Genomic DNA, 27138 nt, shown 5'->3' on the forward strand with positions numbered 1-27138 from the left:
ACCAAGTAACAGAAGTGACAAAGCAAATTAAGTAATTTAGGTGTAGCTGAGCTTTTACATTTTAACTTGAGTGACTTGCAGAAAATACTGACCTGTCCAAAATGGAGTTGGTGTTGAAAATATTGTCATTTTTGCTTAGATTTACTTTGGCTGTTCTCTCTTGCAGGGTGTGACTGGCGCTTTAGCTGTTCTGATGAAAGATGCCATTAAACCAACACTTGATGCAGACTCTAGAGGTGAGTTTCATTGTACAGACCAGGACTGACATTAAGTCACTTGGGGTATATCTCCTTATAAAACAATTAATTTTGCAATTTCCCCATGCTTTTCCCATAGTTATACTATGTGTTTACTATAGTTTACCATACCCCTCTGGGCTTTACAATGCTTTCACTATGCTTTATAACACTTTGCTATACTTTTAATATGGGAAACTTCTATAAGGGTCCACTCATGCTGCTGCTTATCTAGCAGATGTAGAGTACTGAATTTTGGTACTGGCACAGAACAAGTCATGGGAACACAAAAAAAAGTCTTATCACAGTTCATTAACAATGAGTGTTGACATCACTGAGTTATACTGCAAATGAATAAGCTAAGGCCTGTCGTACGCACCTTTTAATAGCTGGTCAAAAACCCTGGAGAATGTAATTAGTGTATGCAGATTTGTTATCGCATGATATGCCATGTGATCCACTGTAGGCTGAGTTATTTGCGTCACATCATCTTAACCAGTTGGTTGACCAATGAGAGTAAACTTTAGCAGTGAGACCTGAAAACAGCGGTAATTATTATTAAGTTTGGAGGAACTATCTGAATATTCAAACAACCATTGCTGCACATGAATTTGAAGACAAAAACCCATGTCAGTGTCCGCCATAAATTACACAGTTGATAAACATTAGAAATTATAATCACAACGTGCTTGCACCGATTTCCTTGCCAGAATTTGTGCAAAAATTTATAATAAAATTGGAAAGTGACGTGTGGGACTGTAGGGATTGACAAAAAAAAGAGGATCGACGACGTAAAGTGCTGCTTCAAATTTGGCAAGCGAGTCAGAATGGGGATACAGATGCAGGTGTGCTTTTACACTTTTCAAACACTGGCCCAGCTTGCAAGGTAGATGTTAAGTACAGTGATCAGTTTTGTTTTGTTGTGATCCTAGTATTTTCTGTTATGAGGACTGTAAACGCAAACCAAAACAGTGAGGCGTTTTTTTTTCTTTGTCCAATGCCCCCTTTTCTACAGTTTAAGTTAAATTTGAGTTTGCACCTTTTTGTGTCATTTGTTCATAGCACCGTTGTTTTCTTTATACACATTTTATATAACATCCCCTCCTATTTTAGCATATCTTTAAACAAAACTCTCTCTCTACAGCAGTTACTGCATAGTGTAATATTTCTGAATTAAGGTTTAATTTAAGTGTTATATTACAGTACATTACTGAGTGATACATGCAGAAGTATACAAAGCTTTCAGTGTTTTCAGCTTCTTTGTTTATGATGAATTGGTTATTTTTTATCAGTTATTTTTAGGCTTATTTTGTATTCATAAATGCAAGAACACCTGTACTTTTTTTGTTGATCTTAACTGAACATGACCCTTTCAGAATAAACTTAAGTGATGGTGAACTGGAAATGCAAGCCCTGTTTTATAACATATAATATGATACAAGGGGAGTGCTCTCCCTAGTAGGCACAAATTAAATACAGGTGATATTAATCAAAGTGTAATTTTATGCAGCTGCATTTTTCAATGCTTGTCGGGTGTTTGACCCAAATCAAGCGAAGTATCTCAGCATAGCTGAGAAAGCTATTCTTCTGTTTGAAGACAATTGTGTAGCACAGCATGAATACCGTGCTTACTACGGAATTGTCAGTGAAATGAAATGATGTTTACCAGTTCTGATAAAACATGGAAACGAGATTTCCAATGTTTGCTGTAAAATGTACTTCGGGATGATCGGCGATCCAGAAAGACATCAAATGTACAGCGTGTTGTATCAAAGTAATATGTAAAGCAAACAAACCAAAATGTAAAATAACTGCAAACTGTACCACAGCAGAAGCAACAGATGCACACAGAGGCAGTGTTTTTTAACTTAAAACATTATTTTTTAAAGGTATGTAAAACCTACAGCTTTTCTTTGCTGTCCTGTAGAAACCCCACGAAATGTTATGTAAAACAAACATTTTTGTTTATAGTTGTATATGATGTGAAGCTTACTGATTTACAGGATTAAAACTTGAACCTGATGTTGTGCAAAACATAATAAATACATATTTAGATTAATTTTCCTTTTTTGCCACTTCTATAGACAGACTAATTGTATGTTTATGTAGGTACTGTATAATTTATTTAAAAAAATAAAATAAATAAACTGTTGAATTTTCATCTCTGTGACTTCACACACCATTTCCTCCTTCCTCCAGTGTTTTAAACAAATTTACAGTGACTGCTTCGTGATTTTAAGTGCACATTTCTGTGACAAAATCCCAGCCTTACTCATCAGCTATTAAAATAGGAATCGCAAATCAAACAAAAAATGTCACTGTCCTCCATCTAAAAGATTGAGGTTGTCTTGTCAGAAATAGTGAGAGGAATTTACCACAGAATGGTCATTCATTAAAAGTAGTGTCTCAATCTCATGTCTACTGTGAATACTGATGGACAGACTTCTTTGTGAAACATGGTGGGTGTCATAACTATCACTCACATAGGTACAAAGAAACACCAGCAATAAGCACAATCTGACACACCCCATTATTGTATGTTTGTGCAAAAGGGTTGAGATTTAACTTGCTTTAAATAATGAATTATTGGGTACTACACAGCATTTTGTGTTGTGATAGTTGCAGAGTAGTAAAAATGCAAATAAAAAACATGTTCAATCTTTCTTGAAGTGTTGATAGAATAAATAGAATAAATAAATATAATTCCAAAAAACAAAAACAAGTATTGAAGTATTTTTAGTGGTTTTTGTTTAATTTCTAAATGCTGTGTGTTTACAATGACCAAAATTGTAGATTGAACAGCAAAAATGAGGTCATTGGCATACTAGAGTCTAAGAACCATTTAATTTCTAGGGGCTAGCAGCCACTGGCCTTAAGAAATAAAAAAGAAAAGAAAATAATAATGCTACTGTTTTCTCCTTTCAGAAGTTGGCATCTCTGCTTTAGATTAATTTCCTGTCTACTTAAGTGAGCTCTACCGTGTGGTAGATGACCGCAACTGGAGTTGTGCTTCCCGAGCCATAGGCGAGGGTGCTAACGAAAGTCAAGGTCATCTACCACACAGTAGAGCATGCATCGATAGGGCTCTATTGCTATTAGAAAACGATTTATTTCTTTATTTTTTTCTTTATGTTTACTTTCTGATATTTCGTCGGGTAACCTTCCGCTGAAGAAAATAGTCCCTAACATAGTTAGAATAGAAAAACAACATACACGTAGAGAAAACAGTTTTTATTATTATTATGACATTGGCAGATAAATGAACTGTAGGATTGTTGAATAGTCTGTGTAGTATAGAGTCGAACTCGAAACTTGTTGTTGGAGGCGGGGCGTCATTCAAGCTGGAAGGGAGTGGATTGGCTGGTGCGGAAAGAACTGAAACAGGTTTGGCAGTTTGACTGGTTGATTTTGAGTGAGGGTGTTGTTTGGATCCAGCTGGTGACAGAATTGTGGACCAATCGTGTCTTCCCTGTTGATTTGCTGTCCAGTAACTGCGAATTGTGCCTTCATTACGGTGTCCTGTCACAGACATTTTGCTTGTCTCTAGACCAGCGTCACAAAGTATGTTTAAATAGCTTTTTATGTTATCAGATTAGTTGTAGATTAGAATGTCTTTATGCGCGGATTGATATAAAATTTAATTCACAGTAAAGCACTTCGACGTTCCAGCGGGCATCTATGCAAAATAGAAGCCTGCTAGTTCTGGAAGCTGATTGGCTGTTCGCACTCAATCGTTTTCTAGTACAAGTTTGATAAGGAATACTGTGTGCTTTTGTAAACCACACACAGTCTACCAGAATGTGGGTTCCATTTGTAATTTAAAGCTTATACAGAATTCAATTTGAAAGTGCTGTCTATGCAGGCACATTGAATCTGGTCTCCAAATGAATAACTTGGCCACCGGCAGCTTGGACAGTTGATAAGACAGTCAAGGCAAAGGGCTTCCTGTGGCTACTTCCCTCTAATCCTACCATCCATAAACTGAGTTGTTTTTTTTTTATCCAAAATTGAATTGATGGGAAGTCTTTGTACCACTGAAGGCAAACTGCCATGTTGTTGTGTTCTGTAACAAGTGTTTCATGATGGTTTATAAATCATTTTCTTCTTATTATTCCTCACTGGGGATGTATGTTCCCAGCAACAGGGATATAGAGGAAATGGCCACACGTATGCCAAAGCTATAATACCATCATATGTTATTTTACACAGTCTTCAAACTGCACAGAATTACTTATAGTTCAAGTTCTTGTTACTGTCACGTCAGATTCTATATCAAGAAAATCCAATTCTGATGAAACTTGAAAAGGATATTGTTAGCTTAAGTTGTGTGGCCGGCTTTTATTTTTACATGTGCATACAGTGATGGTGATGTAGGTCATGGTGATTTACTTTGCTACTGATACAATAGCTCTTGTATTTACAGCTGCAATAGGGGATGTTCTGTTTGTTTCCATCATGTTGTATTCCCCGTTTCGTATTAGTTGTCTTAACATTTATTTTTGTGTTGCTGCCTTTTGAATAATTTTTTCATTCCAGTTATCAAACATTTGTATTCTCAAACATTTCCTGTGTTTGTTCCCATGTTTGGTACGGATAGTGCAGAGCCTGTCTTTGCAAGTCCATGTGAATTTTCCATTGTACTGTTCCCTCGTGGTGCAAGGGAAGTAGCAGGCACTGTTTTCACAGATGGAGCCCAGGGCATGACATGCAGGAGCCTGTGTGAGTGCCAGTCTTGCTCTACGTAGCCGGTTTATCAAAACAACATGCTAAAAATGATAAATGTGTTAGATTGATTCAATCAGGAGTCAAAAAATACAGTAACCATCTGACTGATTTAATTGAAAAAACAACAATGTATAGTTTAATTTGAACAATTCTGGATTAGAGGATTATTCTCATTAGGTGCAGTGGAGTGGAAATGATATGCATTAGATATTCGGTTCAGGAGTTAAGAATATAAAAGGCTCAATGGTTAAACAAATACAATGAATCAGATTAACTATATGTACTACAGTATGTCCTTCAGAATTACATTTTTGAATGGTGTGTCTGACAGAGCCATTTAAAAAAAAAAAAAAATTTAAAGCTAATATACCAGCTCCAATTGCAGTGACACTTGGTAAGGGCATTCTTTTGCACAAAATATTGAGCATACCACAACTGACAGATAAGGTTAAACTAATAACAAATGCACTAGCCGTTTGTCTACTTGACTTTCTTTTAAGTTTAAGTTATTGCAGAATCTCAATGCTGTATTTAAAGGACAAAACATAAAATGCACTTGGATAATCAAAAGTTTTACAAAATCTGTCTTTGGATAATAATGGATTTGTAGATCTGTCTGTGACATGTTGTATTTGGACAAAATTGAAATAATGGCCAGAGGGAGGAATAGAAATCATTCCTACCATTTATAATTGGCATGATATTTTACATTTATTTTGGTTTGGCTGGCATGTTTTATTTTTAAAACCACGAGGCACACTGTATTGAGATGCCCACATGTCCTAACAGGAGTATTTTATGGTCACTCACTTTGTGGTGGTCATTGTTGGCGTGGTTGTTTTTAATTATGTAGAGTTGGGTCCTGTCTCGGAACATTGTTCATGTCTCATAATGAAGATGTGTATATAGAACATGTTAAGATCAGGTGACCTGTTTCAAAATACACCCTATTTTGCCATGTGAGTTACCATTTATTTATTTATTTTTTAATATATATTTTTTAAATGAACACCATGCAGGTGTTTGAATGCGTTATGCTTTCCTTTTCTTGATTAGCTTGACATCGTGGATTTGTATGTTCAGCTGGCCTGATGTTCATATTCTTCCTTGATTTGAAGAGGGATTTTGAACCTCCGGGTAGAAATAGTTGTGGAATTTGCAATAGCTCATCCATCATCTTCTTATGAGAGTCCCTTATGTGGCATGATGAAGTACCCCATGGACCTTACAAATCCCAAAGCTAAACAAACTATTTCAAGTTCTTTAATTACACTATGTTAGAAGGGTTGCACAATCTAATTTCCAAGAAGGTGGCACACAAAGTTAGACAATGTAAAAAGATTTAGAATAATTTTAATCAAGGGAGTATACTGTACCGGTATTTGTGACCTGTATTTTTTGTTGAATGGGTTATTACAGATTTTTTGATGAAATGTAAGCTTCTAAAACATAAACCAATCAGAAGAGTCTAGTATGAACTGATCTGCATTAGCAGGAGTCTACTGTATAGACATATATGTTGGGTCTGAGCAGTTTAGTGTGTATTATTAATCTGCTAAAAAAGCTTAGTATCTCACCAGGGCTCTGAAGTGAGGAAGGGAAAGGAATAATGCATGGTTCCTGTTATTGTTTTTATAACTCTTCTACTGGGCATCTGTGCTTTCACTGCATCATATATATAGATTTTTTTTCCACTGACAAAGTAACTAGTGCTAGAAATTATTCCATATTTTGTACATGTAGTCCCGGAAATCATTTTTCCAAAGTTGAATAAAATACAAATGTATTCTTTGGAGAGGTTTTGACACCTGCAGATGTTTTTTTTTTTTTCTGTGTGTGTTTAAAGGTATTACTACAGTATTTCCATCAAGGGTTGAAATTAATAAAGAAAGGTTAACATTGAAGGCTGATAAGTTCAAGATATTGACTGGCGGTTTCAGAAACACCGTGGAAAGCCATCTCCTTTGCTGGGTACAGTGACCAAATCTTCCCACTGTCTTGTTCAAGTGCACTGTTGAAGTATAGTGATTTATAGTATTTAGTTATTTTATGGTTCTACTGTACATAAGTAGGAGCATACAATTTTGGCATCAAAATCTTGTCATCGGACCTGTTAATTTTCCTATTTCATTTTAGTATACCACCTCATAGATATGTGTGGAGTATTTTTCAAAACGGTCATAACAAAACATTGAGATGTATGTATGTAAAAAAAAAAAAAAAAAAAAAAAAAAATGTGTGTGTGTATGTATGTATGTATATATATATATTATATATATATATATATATATATATATATATATATATATATATATATATATATATATGTATACATACAATTATTTTACAATGTCCTTGAATATTGGAAACATAGAGCCTATTGTTACAGCCAAATTCAAATGTTTTGAAACAGGTCAAGTTTGCTAAGCTGTCCGTTTTTAATGTGCTTTTGTGGTACGTTTGTTTATTTGAATGCATGTAATAATTGCTGATGCAACTTTTTTTTTCTTCCCATCTTATTTAATCTAGGGGAGTCCAGTTTTTGTGCACGCAGGCCCATTTGCTAGCATCGCACACGGCAGCAATTCCGTTTTGGCAGACAAGATCGCTCTGAAGTTGGTTGGAGAAGGAGGCTTTGTAGGTAAGCCTATTGTTGTCAACTACATCTGTTTCCTGGATGCTGCTCAGTATTGTGGTTTTGTTTTCCTTTTTCTTTTTTGCAGTGAAAGGTCAAACATCCTGTTACGGTCAAGAGAAGAGAGGTTTTCTATGAACATGTTTACATTTTGTCTCTATAGTTTTTAAAAAGATAAAATCCCCTCCCCTTTTCTAAGCATCTGTATTGCCCCGTGGGGGTGTATTAACTTTTAAGTTTAAGTTTTTTTTTTTTTTTTCCTCAAAGTTAAAACTCAGGCTGTTTTCTGCAAATATATCTCTTTTGTAGCATGATATTAAAGTATTTGCTTTATGTTGCAGGTGTGCTCTTTGCTAGTTTAACACAATTAAAAAGATACTGAACATTTGCTGTCAGTATACAAATTACAGAATGTGTAAAATGTCCATGGGGAAAAAAAGCACAAAAATTAGAAAAGAACTGAGATGTATGCTATGTAGTAATATGAAACATGCAACGTTTTCTGAAAATAGCTCTTGTCAAAATGTTTGTCAGGTTTTTGTGTAGTCCAGGGGTCTCCAACCCTGGTCCCGCAGAGCCCCTATTCAGCAGGTTTTATAGGTGTCTTTACATCATCAGTGGCTAAAGAGCTGGAACACCTGTTAGTCTTGACTAATTAAACCAACACTTGGTGCAATTAAATAATTGAGAACTCAAATGAAAGAAAACCAGCAGACCCAGTAGCTGTCCAGGACCAGGGTGGGAGTTCCCTGGTGTAGTCTATATAGTTAGGGAGGGGGTGTGTACTATTTGTAAGCCTTATTTCTTTTAGTGTACCTTGTAACTGAACTGCATTCCATTTTTAGGATAACAGCTGGACCTTGACCCTGGTAGACTTCTGTTGACCCCTAATCAAATAGTTTATATTGTTTGTGGTGAAATTTACATTATGAAGGCTTCACGAGTGGCTTGTCATTTTTAAAAGCAGTCCCTGAGGTTTATGACTTGTTTCATCAGTTTACTCTATTAGACTATTAGAAAAAGTGACCAACATTGTGTCTGATGTAGTAAACGTTAGACCATAACATTCCAATAAACATTGTATAAATAAGTCCTGACATGGATAGGTCAGCCTAATGTTTTAATATTTTTCACCATACAGTACACCCTGTTTTCTTTGTTATATTGAGGGGTTTGTTATAGCGAAAGGACAATCAAAATGAATGATAAACTGTTGGAGTAAGTTAATGATGAGATTGTGAATAAAAGTAGAATTACATGTATCTGTTCGTTTCATATATGCACTATTCTGCTTTTGGTTTTTCCAGTTTGTTAAAGAATTAAAACACAGTAGAAAATGACATTAATTGTTTCAAATCGCACCAAATCTTAATGCAACATGCAAGAATACCAAACTGAGGGATTTTATTCCAAATCAACCCGACATGAAAAGTTAATCAGATCCTCTATTTTTTCGTCATTATAATATATATAATTATTATATTATTATTATCCTTAATCAATTTTACTTTGCCGCACAAGCCAAAAAACAGAGTGCTTTTTGACAACCTATATTCATGACAGAGAGATTCCTGCATTACAACTTTTTTCAATCGATCAGTAGGCACATTTACACTGCCATCTCTGATCTGGATCCAATGCATCGGTTGCATTTGATCTTGTTCAGAAATGGCAGTGTAACTCTCGGGGAGGTATTCAGGATCAGGATCAAATGTATTGTATTGATTCTGCCAGTGTAAACTCTGGACTGCCTCAAGTTCTGGCATGCAGTGCGGTGCAGTGACGTCCTTTGTCTTGAAGGCGGGCGCTAGACTGAAACATTCTCTCCACTGTATAGGCATACATAAGAATCTAGCAATATGTTCATTTCACTTAAATAGTAGTTCAAAGTAAATAAATTATCCATTATCCTTATACAGTTATACAGCTAGAACTGGCACACTTTCTATTCTGGGGTTGTATTATAAAAATAATAAGCATTGTTATTGCTTGGATTATAAAATAATATTGCTTACTACAAACATTGTTACTAACAAAAGATATTATCACAAGAGTGATCTGCGGGGGAAAAAAAAAAACAAGTACTGGGTTGCATTTTGTCTTAATTTGCAATTAACATTTCAATTTAATCTGACCATAGCTTCTCACGGTCAAAAGTCAATAGATACTTTCTTTCACGGCACAAAAGTTTTTATAAGGAAGTCATTTTTTTATTTATTTATTATCCCGCCAGCACAACTCCAACAGTTTGAACAACTACCTACAGAACTTGCCCCCGACCTCCGCAATACATTTGTCCCCCCAATGAACTGTACTTAACAGGTAAAATAACTCTTACAGCCTTACGCTCGAAGGGCCCGATCTTCGATCTTCACGCAATCCCCTTGCTAAATTTGTGCCTCGCAAAAAAATTGTGCTTTGGCACAAAATGAGAGATATTCCAAAACGGCACAAAGCAGTTGTGAGACATTGGAATATAGCAGTTTTTTGAGCAATTTGCAAATCTGTTTGTGCCTCGCAAAACCGTCTGCGCATTCACTACCAATATAGCAACTGCACACAACAGCCAAGTGAGAATGCAGAATGATGGACAGTCACCATTAGTAATGCAACAAGCTGGCAAATGACATTTAATAGAGAAAAGTGTAAGGTACTGCACGCAGGAAATAAAAATGTGCATTGTAAATATCATGTGGGACATAGTGAAATTGGAGAAGGAATCTATGAAAAAGACCTATGAGTTTTTGCTGACTCAGAATTGTCTTCATCTAGACAATGTGGGGAAGCTGTAAAAAAGGCCAACCAGATGCTCGGATACATTGTGAAAAGTGTTGAATTTAAATCAAGGGAAGTAATGTTAAAACTGTACAATGCATTAGTAAGACCTCATCTTGAATATTGTGTTCAGTTCTGGTCACCTCGCTATAAAAAAGATATTGCTGCTCTAGAAAGAGTGCAAAGAAGAGCGACCAGAATTATTCCAGGCTTAAAAGGCATGTCATATGCAGACAGGCTAAAAGAATTGAATCTGTTCAATCTTGAACAAAGAAGACTATGCGGCGACCTAATTCAAGCATTCAAAATTCTAAAAGGTATTGACAATGTCGACCCAAGGGACTTTTTCAACCTGAAAAAAGAAACAGGGACCAGGTGTCACAAGTGGAGATTAGACAAAGGGGCATTCAGAACAGAAAATAGGAGACACTTTTTTACACAGAGAATTGTGAGGGTCTGGAATCAACTCTCCAGTAATGTTGTTGAAGCTGACACCCTGGGATCCTTCAAGAAGCTGCTTGATGAGATTCTGGGATCAATAAGCTACTAACAACCAAACGAGCAAGATGGGCCGAATGGCCTCTTCTCGTTTGTAAACTTATGTTCTTATGTTCTTATCATTGGTGTTGCCACAGTATGTATGATATGACAGCAGATGAGACCACACAACATATCGTGCACACATACATACGAACCATTCTGGTATATTGGTATATTCAGACGAATTAGGGCTTTCGCCCAATTCAAATACACAATTGGCCCCATAGCTAGGCGCCAAGTTTTCAAATGAATGTACTGATAATGCCACTGTTTTACTGAATACGGACAACATTGTATCACAAGGAAATACTATATAGGTTTTTTTTTTTAAAGGCCAGCTGATCTGACATAGCTGTATAGTTTTGAAGTAAAATTAAAAAAAGGCTTTGGATGCTGTCTTTTTTTCTGAATGATTCTTTTATATATAAGTCGTGCTGTGACAAAGTCTAACTGTTTTGTAAATGTAACAAGGTTATTCACCTGCATAGTGAACATCAATCAAGCATTTTTATATACACAATACATAAGAACATAAGAACATAAGAAAGTTTACAAACAAGAGGAGGCCATTCGGCCCATCTTGCTCGTTTGGTTGTTAGCTTATTGATCCCAAAATCTCATCAAGCAGCTTCTTGAAGGATCCCAGGGTGTCGGCTTCAACAACATTACTGGGGAGTTGATTCCAGACCCTCACAATTCTCTGTGTAAAAAAGTGTCTCCTATTTTCTGTTCTGAATGCCCCTTTTTCTAAACTCCATTTGTGACCCCTGGTCCTTGTTTCTTTTTTCAGGCTGAAAAAGTCCCTTGGGTCGACACTGTCAATACCTTTTAGAATTTTGAATGCTTGAATTAGGTCGCCACGTAGTCTTCTTTGTTCAAGACTGAACAGATTCAATTCTTTTAGCCTGTCTGCATATGACATGCCTTTTAAGCCTGGAATAATTCTGGTCGCTCTTCTTTGCACTCTTTCTAGAGCAGCAATATCTTTTTTATAGCGAGGTGACCAGAACTGCACACAATATTCAAGATGAGGTCTTACTAGTGCATTGTACAGTTTTAACATTACTTCCCTTGATTTAAATTCAACACTTTTCACAATGTATCCGAGCATCTTGTTAGCCTTTTTTATAGCTTCCCCACATTGTCTAGATGAAGACATTTCTGAGTCAACAAAAACTCCTAGGTCTTTTTCATAGATTCCTTCTCCAATTTCAATATCTCCCATATGATATTTATAATGTACATTTTTATTTCCTGCGTGCAGTACCTTACACTTTTCTCTATTAAATGTCATTTGCCATGTGTCTGCCCAGTTCTGAATCTTGTCTAGATCATTTTGAATGACCTTTGCTGCTGCAACAGTGTTTGCCACTCCTCCTACTTTTGTGTCGTCTGCAAATTTAACAAGTTTGCTTACTATACCAGAATCTAAATCATTAATGTAGATTAGGAATAGCAGAGGACCTAATACTGATCCCTGTGGTACACCGCTGGTTACCACACTCCATTCTGAGGTTTTTCCTCTAATCAGTACTTTCTGTTTTCTACATGTTAACCACTCCCTAATCCATGTACATGTGTTTCCTTGAATCCCAACTGCGTTCAGTTTGAGAATTAATCTTTTGTGCGGGACTTTGTCAAAAGCTTTCTGGAAATCTAAATAAACCATGTCATATGCTTTGCAATTATCCATTATGGATGTTGCATCCTCAAAAAAATCAAGCAAGTTAGTTAGGCACGATCTCCCTTTCCTAAAACCATGTTGACTGTCTCCCAGTACCCTGTTACCATATAGGTAATTTTCCATTTTGGATCTTATTATAGTTTCCATAAGTTTGCATATAATAGAAGTCAGGCTTACTGGTCTGTAGTTACCTGGTTCAGTTTTGTTTCCCTTTTTGTGGATCGGTATTACGTTTGCAATTTTCCAGTCTGTCGGTACCACCCCTGTGTCAAGAGACTGCTGCATGATCTTGGTTAGCGGTTTGTAAATTACTTCTTTCATTTCTTTGAGTACTACTGGGAGGATCTCATCCGGCCCAGGGGATTTGTTTATTTTAAGAGCTCCTAGTCCCTTTAACACTTCTGCCTCAGTTATGCTAAAGTTATTTAAAACTGGATAGGAACTGGATGACATGTGGGGCATGTTGTCAGTATCTTCCTTTGTAAAAACTTGTGAAAAGTAATCATTTAACATATTTGCTATTTTTTTTTCTTCCTCTACGATTTTGCCATTTGTATCTCTTAAACATTTAATCTCCTCTTTGAATGTTCTCTTGCTGTTGTAATATTGGAAAAACATTTTGGAATTGGTTTTAGCTCCCTTAGCAATGTTCATTTCTATTTCTCTCTTGGCCTTTCTAACTTCCTTTTTGACTTGCGTTTGCAGTTCTGTGTACTCTTTCTGCGTACTTTCTTTTTGGTCCTTTTTTAATGCTCTGTAAAGTGCCTTTTTTCGCTGAATATTTTTTTTAATTGATCTATTAAACCATTTTGGCAATTTAGTTTTACATTTAGATTTGTCTACTTTAGGGATATAATTGTTTTGCGCCTCTAGTACTACATTTTTGAAGAACAACCATCCTTCTTCTGTGGGTGTTTTCTCTATTTTACTCCAATCTACTTCTGTTAGTCTCTGTTTCATACCTTCATAGTTTGCTTTTCTAAAATTGTAAACCTTAGCTTTAGTCTTTACTTTTGGGGATTTAAAAAACACTTCAAATGAGACCATGTTGTGGTCTGAGTTTGCCAGTGGTTCTCTGACCTCTGTTTTAGTTATTCTATCTTCGTTATTTGAAAAGACTAAATCAAGGCATGCCTCCCCTCTAGTGGGTGCCTTCACAAATTGTGTTAGGAAGCAGTCATTTGTCATTTCCACCATTTCTATTTCATCCTTCGCGCTACCCACCGGGTTTTCCCATTTTATTTGGGGGAAGTTGAAATCCCCCAGTTGAAATGCGTTATGTTATTCGTTCTACTCACCCATTTGAACATCATGACAATGACATGATTTGAACATCCTGATTAAGCCCAGTTTGTAAGGTTTTGAGTGTTGCTTCAATTGATTTTTTTCGTTATGCCATTTTTTTGTAAGAATCATAATTAATTCTAAATATGCTCCTAAAATGTTAATTGTAGCCTACTATGATTTCTCAATAAATGAACAGTCTCTGTACAATTAGCAACACAAACATTCAGCAAACTAGACAAAATTACAGTTAACAGAACTGTTTGTCCCGCCTCAGCTAACTTTTATGATTGGACTGCTGCAAAGAAAATACAGGTCTTTGATTGGTTGATCGTATCACCGGTCTGATTTTAGGAAAACGTTAACTGCAGCTGCCCACCCCTCACCCGTAAAGCACAACAACCTGTGGAATAGCCAAATAAAGCAATGGGCCACAAGATGGGTGTATGACGTATTTATACAATTAATTTACAGAGAACAGGCAGGACCCCCCTCCCCTCTTCATCCTTCTCTCAATCTACAATCTACTTTGATGGTACACGTTGGATGCCAATATGCCTGTGGACCAGTGAAGAACACATATAACTGTATATGTAAACACACTACCGCTGTCCATCATATCAATATAGTGATAAAACACTAAACTAAACTGCCCATCTGGTCTGTGTGGATGGGGGGGAGGGGGGGGGAAATTTGGGTTCTGTACTATTGTATGTTTGTACCCAACTCCAGAGTGGACTGTTACTCTGACACTATTTGAGCCAGCGGTGCGCAGTTGTTGGAACTAGCGCATCGCAATTATCAAGCAGATATTGGTATATTCAGACGAATTAGGGCTTTCGCCCAATTCAAATTTGATTGTGCTATGTGCATATTGAATGTCCACCTAGAATACATTTGCATCTCATGTTTCTATTTACCGATGCATTACCATATGCTAATAGGACCGTATTAAAGGAACAGAAGGAAGGCAGTGTGCTGGACAGAGGTGAGTGCATTTTTCCACGCTCGTCTGTTGGCCATGGGAATACGCTATATAAACGTCATTATGATATGCACATGTTATATGCACAGCGCACAATGGATTGTGACGTGCAAAAGGACGTTTCGAATATGGCAACTTGGCACAATTTCAGCACAACGGCCATTTACGACGTACATACCCCTCTGCGCGGTGTGCAAACCTTTTGAAAATTGGGCCCTAAGTGTGCATGTGAAGCCCTCAGGCTGCATGAAAGTTGATCCTTCTCAAATGGCTGTGTAAACACAACACCACTGATCATGATCAAGTGTGTCGATACATTTGATCTGGATCAGAAATGGTAGTTTAAATGCGCCTAATATGTTTCCAGCTTTGTTGCAACATAAAATGATTTTCATTTCGTTGGCAGTTATACAGTGCATGTTTCTTATTAAGACAAAAAAGTTGACTTCACTGAAGGTGGCATGATGCCGTGCCTACAGACCGGGATGTTGACAGTGTGTGTATACTGTAACAAAAATCCTTAATGCTATAAAAATAAGCCTTCAGTCAATTTTCAGGGCCAAACTCGATCTTACTACACTAATAAATGAGCAAAGACAATCTGCCAATTGTTAACTAACAATTAACAGGTCGTTGTAGACCAGGAATCTCAGGGTAGAACTATTTTGTCTCTGTTTATTCACTTCTCTTTGCTTCACAACAACAACAAACACTCCCCCTGTCACTGGTATTTAGCCCCAGTTAGCCCCGCCTCGTCCCACTCCACGGCTAATCACCAGAAGCTCCTGTGGTCGTTGCCTGTCGCCCATAGGCTTTTCGACCAATGTGAAACACATCTCCTCCTACTCCAAGCATTCTTGCACTTCGCAGACCTCACATACGTTACAATACTATCTTTAAAATAATATATATATATATATATATATATATATATATATATATTATATATATATATATATATATATATATATATATATTAATTTGTGATCCAGTGGCCAGGTTCGTTTATAATGAAGGGCGTTATAGCAAGGATGCACTCTATTGGTCTTTTATGTACATTACCTAGCCCTTGATGATTACAGTCAATATTACTTTAGATTTATAACTAATTTAAACCCATTAGCTGTGTTCCATATATTAATGTTTGCTGTATTAAGAATAATGCATATTGCAGGTGGAGAATCACTTTCATTGTATGATTGTCTTTGCTTTAGTTTTGGAACCACTTATAGCTGCTTGTAAGAGGTAATAAACAGAATGTACACCAAAGTTTGGTGCTTCTTTTATTTGTTTGGTGTACAAGGTAATCAAACATACAATCTTCAGGTATGAAACAGTTATTGCCCCCCTAATTAACTCAACCCAATTAAAGGGATAATTAGGGTTAGCTGTTTGAATACTTTGGTTAACAATCAGGCCTGATTTGGGCCAGCACTGCCCAATATAAATCTGACTAACTTTGGCCTTTACCATCTGACGTTGTCATCACACAGGTTCTAGAGGCTCATCGTGCCACGATCAAAAGAAATTCCGGAAAAAAAAGTTGTTGATGCCTATCAGTCTGGAAAGGGTTACAAAGCCATTTCTAAGGTTCTGGGCTCCACGAAACCACAATCAGAACCATATTGTCCAAATGGAGAAAGTTTGGGACAGTAGTGAATCTTCCCAGGAATGGCCGTCCTGCCAAACTCTCGCCAAGAGCAAGGCGTAAAATCGTCCAGGAAGTCACAAAGAACCCTAGAATAACATCCAGGGATCTGCAGGCCTCTCTCACCTCGGCTAAGGTCAGTGTTCATGACTGCACCATCAGAAAGACACTGAGCAAAACTGGGATTCATGGCAGAGTAGCAAGGTGGAAACCACTGCTCACTAAGAAGAACATGAATGCTAGTCTCTAGTTTGTCAAAAAGCAACTGGATGACCCCAAAGAGTTCTGGAACAATGTTCTGTGGACAGATGAGTCAAAAGTGGGACTTTTTGGCCAACATGGGCCCCTGGCGAAAACCAAACACTGCATTCCACAGTAAGAACCTCTTACCAACGGTCAAGCATGGTGATGGTAGTGTCACGATTTGGGGATGCTTTTCTGCATCAGGACCTGGATGACTTGCCACCATTGAAGGAACCATGAACTCTGCTCTGTATCAGAGAATTCTACAGGAGAATGTCAGGCCATCCGTCCGTGAGCTGAAGCTGAAGTGCAGCTGGGTCATGCAGCAAGACAATGATCCAAAACAAACAAACAAGTCTACATCAGAATGGTTGAAGAACAAGAAATTTAAAGTTTTGGAATGGCCTAGTCAAAGTCCAGACCTAAACCCCATTGAGATTTTGTGTCAGGACCTGAAATGAGCAGTTTATGCTCGAAAACCCACAAATGTCACTGAGTTGAAGTTCTGCATGAAGGAGTGGGCCAGAATTCCTCCACGGCGCTGTAAGAGACTGATCAATAACTACAGGAAGCGTTTGGTTGCAGTTATTGCTGCTAAAGGTGGCTTAACCAGTTACTGAGTCTAAGGGGGCAATTAATTTTTCACACAGGGGCATTGGGTGTTGCATTACTTTCTTTAATACATAAATGAAATAAGTATCAAAATTTTGTGTTATGTGTTCACTCAGGGTCCCTTTTATCTAATATTAGATTTTTGGTTGAAAATCTGATAACATTCAGTGTCAGAAAAATGCAGAAAATCAGATAGGGGCAAATACTCTTTCACGGCACTGTAATGGTAAGAACAATACAACGAGGATACTGTAGACTTGATTGCTTCAAATTTCTTTTTCAGTGGCTGTAATTACTGTGGCTGAGGACTTGATGTTTTTGAAAAACTGGCAACTGCATTTAAACAAATGTTTGTGTTTTTTGGTTTTGTTTGGGGAATCAGAAAGGGAGGTTGACTTGTTGTCTGCTAATATGCAAGTATACAGTCTGACGTGCTGTTCCAAGTATATGTTGTCCAACCTCGCTTTAAGTAAACGGGTATATACAGATGGGCAGCTGGCTGTTTGAGCTTAACTCTGGGTTTTATTGCCCTTTCTTTCACAACACTTACAGTCCCTATTGGCTGAGACCCACACCAACATAAATAATTCCCTGTTCTTGTTCTGTATCTCTCTCCCTTTTCTCTTTAACCGCTGCTTTCCTCTGCAGCCCCCTTTTTTCCCCCCCGCACTGCCACCAATCCCTGCACTCAACCAATCTGACCTGATCTAATGCAACCCAACCTTGGCTACGAGGAGGTTTGACTGGTCAACTGTACAAATCCCACTCCTCCACCCCCATTGCAGTGGACTTATCTCACAATAAACAAACCACGAACAAGACACACAACACACAAAAGTCCCTTATAACCGGTATAAAAGGGCTACTGTAAAGACATTATGGAGAAAATGGGAGCCACGACTCTGCCGTGTTATTACCGATTCCGCACTATAACGAGGGTTGTTATAACAGGTGAGCACTGTGTATATACTGTCAATTTTGTTTATTTCCTTATTGACTATATTTCAGTCCCAAGAGTTCTCTTGGTCCCAGTGTTTCAGTCGTTTATCACAGGGCTTTAACTCAAAGTTGTAAATTGTGTCTCTCTTGGGGGTTGTATTTTTGCCCTTTTTAAGTGCAGGAGTTTTTTTTCAAGGTCAGTCTTGCTGAGGAAACTTTTTCACAGCAGGATCCATAACTGGAAAAGGGATCTCCGGTTTAATATTGAGTGTCTTGCTGAATTGGTAGTGATATCATAAGTAAACCACCATTTATAGAGGACTTATTTTAAAATATTTAAACAAAAATACAAATGTGTTGTATTTATGTAGTTTAAAAGTGGCAAAATAGTTTTGCATACCACACTGCATTTCTGAAAGGGCCCATGAAAAAGATTGCCCCAACAGGCTTTATTACCGGAAAATAAACTGGATAAGAGCAGTGAAAAATTCACCACTTATTTATAAAGGATTTGAACATGCCTGTAATATAATGTACATAACCAGCATTTGCTTTGGTAAAATGCTTGGCTTGTCTTTTCAAAATATACAAAAATAATGTATTTTTAAATCAAAATTGTTTTGGTGGGGTAGAAATGTATAAGTGGTTCCAGTAACAGTGCAACTATTTATATGTGTTGTTTTTTATTTATTTATTATAAGTCCACTAATTGAACCACTTAAGCGTGGCCACATATTTCTTGTTCCATTCGACTGGATTTAGGACTCTTGCAGTATGTTATTGGTGTTTTATTGTTTATCTGAGTGGCATCTATATGCTCGGGTTGGGTCTCGCTCTTGCAACTCAGCATCTTATTGCAGCATGTCTGGAGACATGGGGTGTGCTACAGATCTCTGGACAACATCTTGATTGTTTCTTAAGAACAAGTACAAATGATCCAACACTTGATAGTTTTTCCTGTTTCAACATGCTTCATTGCCTGCCTGACTGTCTAGTGTTGGCTGTAGAGAAGATATTTTAATTGGGTAACGTAGACCAGTGGCTAGGATCCAGTGTAGAGGAGACAGAAATTCTTTCCCCAGATTTTGCCTCTGGCAATCTGTTAACATCTTGGGTTGTAGCTCATTGCCATTAGTGATCTTTTCAAACAAACCCACAAAAAATTGTAGCCCCCCAAATTTTTCCAAATATGGACTTTGGATACAAAGAGCTTGGCATTCAAGGGCCTGCAATACATTCTCTTAGTAAGCTTTACAAATGTACAACTTCCATAAGCATGCTGTCTATATTAGCAAGAGAAACTGTTTTTGAACTATAATACTTCTATAACCTTTATTATCTTTGTATAGTAAGTGATTAATATTTCCCTTTGTTACAAGTAAAAAGGTTTGTATTACATAACAGGGCTTGAATATAATTTTTGTTTGCTGAGGGGTTTTCCCCCCTATTCTGCAACCAATGAGGGGGATTCCAAAATTTTAGGGGGGAATGGCAAAAAAAGGCACTTTTTTTTTTTTCAAACATGATCAGGCATAGTATATGTGGTAGAGGTGAGAATATATGTGAAAAACGCTTTTCCTAAAAAAATCATGTTTGGTCACTGCTATATATATATATATATATATATATATATATATATATATATATATATATATATATATAATATATATATATATATATATATATAGATATAATATCATCAACAGATGGCTAAAAAAAACTAAAAAAATTGCACCATTGAACCTCAATATGAAATGAACATGGGAGGGAGCTGAGCTTCTAAGCTTTCCAATGATACCACCCCTTTCAATCTAGCTGCTACAATGACAGAGCAATAGAATCAAAACGAAACCTAAGCTGTAAACTCTGTCACGTGATCAGATGCGGTCATGATGAGATTCAGGCGATCGTAGTTCTGGCTAGGAGTACTGCGTACACACACTGAATACATCTTTGGAAAGACCTGAGTATGTACTTTTAAACAAGCCATGAGGTGGCTTTTATGGTGCCAGAGTAATACCTGTGAAACCTTCAGTGCGCTGGCACCCCAAAATGAATGGGGCTGAGTTTAAGAGCTAAAATGAAGGTCACCGCTTGCAAAACAACACCTAGAAAAAAATTAGTATCATTTATTTTATTTTTTTTCAAAACTGTTTACTGCAGTGTACTGAGTTTCTATAATAAGATAGCGGCCAAGAATCACGTACAAGAGAATAAAGTCTTGCGGCACTTAAAATATCCAGCACTACTTTATATTTATTTATATACTTATATATTTTAACCAGAACCACTCATAATGCGGCTCATAACGCTCGCATTCTAAATTGGGTGCAAAATACAGTAGCTTGGGGTCTTAAAATATCTCTGCAGGATTTTCCCACGCTGAAAGTTGCAAGTGCGGGAGCAACTTGGAAAATGTGTGGTTCCCATGATCCTGCGCTGAAATTCAAGCCCTGCATAACCAATTTTTGCAAACCAAGATCATCATGTAGAACCCAAATATTAGAAGCTCTTGACAATTTATTTCACATCCCTTTTAATGAGCTGTACAGAAACATAACGTCTAATTCGGGTCTTCATGCATTGCCTTGAGCATCAGTCAGCGAAACCCAATAGATTTTACAGTATATTATTGGTCCATTCTTACATCCTAACATGTATGAATTTAATCCATGCTTGTGTTTATTTAGAACTCAATTAGACTAAGCATTGTGGCCGAATATTGCTTTTAACTACCCTAAACATCTTTATTTCATTTTCTTTTGGAAACTTGTGTACATCAGGGTAAAATCCAGACTGCTATTGAATGTAGCAAAGTGACAGCAATTTTATTAGTGTTTATTATATTTCTCTATAAAGATTGTTATCTGGAACTTGCCAAAACCAACAAGAGTGCCCTGGTCATGGGCAAAAACCCAACAAAAAGCCTTCACTGCCAAAATAGAATTGTGAGGAATGTCAAGAAATCATAGGCATGTAACTGGTTTTCATAAAAAATATACAGTAAGTTATTAACAGTTTACAGTTCAGTGGCTGAGTAAATAGTTAATAACCCGCACCATCTGTTAACCTTTTTTACCCATCAAGTAACTTTTAATTGCATGAAGGAAGTGCTCATAGATGTAACTTTCATTTCTTTATAATCCAATAAAGATTTTCAATTTTTTCAGACACATAATGTTGATTGTATCTCTTGTATTGTGTTGCTTTTGGCAATACTTAATTTATTACTTAATTTGCCTTACCAAGACTTATCCTTTTAAATTAAGATTACTGACCTTGCAGATACAACTTTCAGTTTTGTGTGCAATATAATCTTTATTTAAAACTTACAATTTAACTCCTGTATAAATGTGATCTTTTAGTAATGCTTGATTTATATACATGTTCATTTATAGAAACGCCCTGCTATACAGAAACTCTTATTTATTTGAAAGGGCTTATTTTGTTACTGTATAAATCTATCTCAGATTTACGTGCTGGGCTCTTTATTACCTTCGCAGTTCAGTTACACAGCAATCTCCCATTACTGCCCCAGTCCCCCAAAACAGTTGTAATTTAATACCAATGATTGTCTTGGCTAATACTTGACTTCAGATTGAATAAACATATTGCTTCAATTACCCAGTGACCCAGCTAGAGGGTGGTCTTGTCTCCACTATTTCTCTCATCATTGTATTCTCTCAGGATAAATCAGCATTGTACTGGCACTGAAGTTTGATACAGTAGATGCATTCCTGTACCTTTCTTTCTTGAACTCTTTGATTCATGTTAATAAAGTACCTCTTTCATCTGATCTATAAAGCATATGTTCTCACTCTCCCGCCAGCTCTGAAAGCAATTATGATTACGTTTATGTAGGACATAGTTAAACCAGGAAACGTTGTGTTTCTCTACGATCCAGCTACGCTCTGCTTTCTGATTTTGTATGGCTGTTCAGAAAGACTTTACTGTTTGAATTGAATTTAGACTTTATTTAAGTTTGTTTTTGAAAATGTATACCCCTTCATATTAGTGTACTCCCAGTAATTAACCCCTGTAACATTGTTCCCTCTAATTGAAATGCTGAGATGCTTGTAGAAAGTCATTTGCTCTGACATGTTCCTGATGGTCTGGTTACCAAAGAGAATAAGGCCCTGCCGGTTTCCCATCCCGCACCCCGGGAGAATCAGAGCCAATGTGATGCCCCGCTCTGCCTCGAACTAGAGTCGTCCAAGCTGTGTACTCATTCCGTACTCCCCGTGGCAGCGCTTTAACTGGATGAGCCACACGGGGACCCTGTTGTAGTAGTCGTAGTAGTTGTTGTCGTTTGTTGTTTTTTGGTTGTTTTTTTTTTTTTAAACAATAACCCAAAAAAACCTGTTCCAGATAAACACAATATAGTTTTCTGCTTGTTTTGCATAGCTCGTGTGTTATATTTATAATATACATAAAACAGGGCTCCAGTTGTTGGGTGCCACTTTAAGAGCAAGTTGGTTGCTTCCATGTTCAACTTCTTAAAATCCAAAAACACTAAAATGATACAAAAACAGAAATGTAATGTTTGTACTCCCTTTGTTCATCTATGCTCCCTGACATGACTCGCTCTGCCTTGTCTTTTCTCCATGTGATCTGCTGTTCTGACACTGCGTCTGTCCACAAATGCTGCTTCTGTAAGCGTTCCTCATGCTGTCCTTTTACATCTTTGGTTGTTTAAAGGTGAACTTAAAATTTCCTGCAGCTCTGCCGTTTGGCAGTATGTTCTAACTCAACCCTCTGAACATACTGGAATTTTACCTTAACTTAAGCCTGTGAACAATATATAACTATCAAGTCTTTCTTCTTATTCATACGGTCTGAGTCAGCGTCACCAACAGTTAAAATGGCTACATCACTTGGCCAGGATGTGTAATTTGGTCTTAGTTTCCTTTTACCTGAGGAAAGCCAGCTCTTAACACAAGGTCATGGATCACACCTTTCAAGGGAAGGGCCCTCTGCCTGATTCTCACAAGGTCTTCAACAGTTGCCACAATAAATGAGTTGCATAGCTTGGATTTAGTTCGTTTTGTGCAGAAAATCCATGTTCACATTGTGCAGCTGATATTGGCAGCACAAGCATGATTTCCACTTAATGTGGAAGATTTTTTAAATCTATGCAAAAGGGTTCCTTTGTTAGCATGATCTCTATCAACTGACCTTTTGACTAGTGTTTTAAACATTCTCCATTCTGAGTGAACTGCGTAAACACTGCATCCATTCCTTGCTTGAAATCACTATACCAATTCAGTAAGACAACTAAGTGTTCGTCACCAAAGTCCACAAGATCATCAGGCCATGCATCATGGCAGAAAATTGAAAAACACTGAATAATTTGGGGTCCTCCTGAATGCTTAATCATGTTGTCAAACCTGTACTCAAACCCCCTAACTGTGTCTTAAGTCATTTTTTGAATGTCATGGGTCTGGAGGCCCTTGAGTTTACTATCCTGAAATGTAATGCTGGTAAATGTATTTCTGGTAGCTCTGCTGTGGATCTGGCTCTGGTTGGGAATCCCCTTGCTGCAAAAATGCTCAGTTTGCCATTTGTTAATGTTTTTCACAATTCTCAATTGCTGCAACAGCTTGGGGAAGAATTGAAGGCTGAGCTTTGACACCTCTGAGAAGAGAATGTAAAAAAATGACAAAATCAAGTTTTTCCATTTCCTGTACAACATGCTTTGCTCTTCCTGTAATGTCTGTGTTTTTCAAAGTGGCAGCAAGATGCTCCATGTGGTGATGCACAGCAGTATACTGTAGCAAGATTAGCATCACTTGATTGCAAGAAAACAGACGATGCGCTATAAATGTGAGGCAGTCAGCGCTGTGTGCTTACAGCCGAAGGTGTCCTGACTGTACAGCCTAACTCGGCACCAATTGCCTTCACACCAACTGCAGATGGTCATATACTTTCTCAATCATTTAAACTTATTTTTGAGTACTTAACATTGCTAATTCAAGCCTATAGGTCAAGCAATACAATTACATGATATGCTGTATAATCTCACTTTTCAAAAGAGCACCTACCCCCCCGTAACACCCATATTGACACTGGCTCCATCAGCTCAAAAAGCACTAAGTTTGTCTTTCCACCAATCTTAACATTCATTGTTAAAATTACCAAACAAGTTCTTGGTTGTGTTTAAGATTCCTGGTGCATGAGAGTGAGCTAGTTCAGCTGAGCCTACCAGTCGATTCACTACCTCACCTGCAGAAACATACCTACAGTACACAAGCTACAACTGTTCCACAGTCAGCCATAATGGAAATGTAATTTGTAGTGTGAATCCCTTTCTGTAAATCAGCTCTTAATTCATCAGCAATGACTGCAATGAACTCTGTACATACTGTATCATTGTCCTATGTTTTAGATACTTCCAAACCATTCTTCCTCAGTAGCACAATCTGAGAGTGAAATTTAGTGAATGGCAGTTCTTCTACTGCAATCATATAAACAGCATTGAATTTCATTTTTAATCCACTTCAGTAGCATGAAACATTGCTCTGGCTATCGGTGTCTGGGTTGGCGTACACTTTGCAATACTGCAGTCCTTAGCATTGTCACTAAATTTCACTCTGATAGGAGTGGTGTAAATGACAAATGACTGCTTCCTAACACAATTTGTCAAGGCACCGACTAGAGGGGAGGCATGGCTTGATTTAGTCTTTTCCAATAACGAAGACAGAATAACTAAAACAGAGGTCAGAGAACCACTGACAAACTCAGACCGCAACATGGTCTCATTTGAAGTGTTTTTTAAAACCGTAAAAGTAATGACTAAAGCTAAGGTTTACAATTTTAGAAAAGCAAACTATGAAGGTATGAAACCGAGGCTAACAGTAGTAGATTGGAGTAAAATAGAGAAAACATCCACAGAAGAAGGATGGTTGTTCTTCAAAAATGCAGTACTAGAGGCGCAAAACAATTACATCCCTAAAGTAGACAAATCTAAATGTAAAACTAAATTGCCAAAATGATTTAATAGATCAATTAAAGAAAATATTCAGCGAAAAAAGGCACTTTACAGAGCGTTTAAAAGGGACCAAAAACAAAGTACACAGAAAGAGTACACGGAACTGCAAACGCAGGTCAAAAAGGAAGTTAGAAAGGCCAAGAGAGAAATAGAAATGAACATTGCTAAGGGGGCTAAAACCAATTCCAAAATGTTTATCCAATATTACAACAGCAAGAGAACATTCAAAGAGGAGGTTAAATGTCTAAGAGATACAAATGGCAAAATCACAGGTGAAGAAAAAAAGAAATAGCAAATGTATTAAATGATTACTTTTCACAAGTTTTTACAAAGGAGGATACGGACAACATGCCCCACATGTCATCCAGTTTCTATCCAGTTTTAAATAGCATAACTGAGGCAGAATTGTTAAAGGGACTAGGCGCTCTTAAAATAAACAAATCCCTTGGGCCAGATGAGATCCTCCCAGTAGTACTCAAAGGAACGAAATAAGTTATTTACAAACCACTAATCAAGATCATGCAACAGTCTCTTGACGCCGTGGTTGTACCGACAGACTGGAAAATTGCAAACGTAATACCGATCCACAAAAAGGGAAACAAAACCGAACCAGGTAACTACAGCCAATAAGCCTGACTTCTGTTATATGCAAACTTATGGAAACTATAATAAGATCCAAAATGGAAAATTACCTCTATGGTAACAGTATCCTGGGAGACAGTCAACATGGTTTTAGGAAAGGGAGATCGTGTCTAACTCACCTGCTTGATTTTTTTGAGGATGCAACATCTATAATGGATAATTGCAAAGCATGTGACATGGTTTATTTAGATTTCCAGAAAGCTTTTGACAAAGTTCTGCATAAAAGATGAATTCTCAAACTGAACGCAGTTGGGATTCAAGGAAACACATGTACATGGATTAGGGAGTGGTTAACATGTAGAAAACAGAAAGTACTGATTAGAGGAGAAACCTCAGAATGGAGTGAGGTAACCAATGGAGTACCACAGGGATCAATATTAGGTCCTCTGCTATTCCTAATCTACATTAATGATTTAGATTCTGGTAAGCAAACTTGTTAAATTTGCAGACGACACAAAAATAGGAGGAGTGGCAAACACTGTTGCAGCAGCAAAGGTCATTCAAAATGATCTACGATGCAATGGAAATCATCAAATCAACTGGGCAGACACATGGCAAATACATTTAATAGGGAAAAGTGTGAGGTACTGCACGCAGGAAATAAAAATGTGCATTATAAGTATCATATGGGAGATACTGAAATTAAAGAAGGACTCTATGAAAAAGACCTAGGAGTTTTTGTTGACTCAAAAATGTCTCGCTACAAAAAGGATATTGCTGCTTTAGAAAGAGTGCAAAGAAGAGCGACCAGAATTATTCCGGGTTTAAAAGGCATGTCATATGCAGACAGGCTGAAAGAATTGAATGTATTCAGTCTTGAACAAAGAAGACTATGCGGCGACCTAATTCAAGCATTCAAAATTCTAAAAGGTATTGACAATGTCGACCCAAGGGACTCTTTTGACCTGAAAACAAGGACCAGGGGTCACAAATGGAGATTAGATAAAGGGGCATTCAGGAAAGAAAATAGGAGGCACTTTTTTACGCAGAGAATCGTGAGGGTCTGGAATAAACTCCCAGTAATGTTGTTGAAGCTGACACCCTGGGATCCTTCAAGAAGCTGCTTGGTGAGATTCTGGGATCAGTAAGCTACTAACAACCAAACGAACAAGATGGGCCGAATGGCCTCCTCTCGTTTGTAAACTTTCTTATGTTCTTATACATTTTCTGCTTTCACTGTGCTTTTTCAGTCTCTTTATTAA

General features: G+C 37.3%; 1 pseudogene; it reads left to right on the forward strand.

Moving 5' to 3' along the window:
* LOC121316401 overlaps positions 1-27138 on the forward strand; it is a 91220-nt pseudogene that overhangs the window by 38893 nt on the left and 25189 nt on the right.

Source organism: Polyodon spathula, chromosome 5 (genome assembly GCF_017654505.1).
Source record: "Polyodon spathula isolate WHYD16114869_AA chromosome 5, ASM1765450v1, whole genome shotgun sequence".
NCBI classification, from domain to species: domain Eukaryota; kingdom Metazoa; phylum Chordata; class Actinopteri; order Acipenseriformes; family Polyodontidae; genus Polyodon; species Polyodon spathula.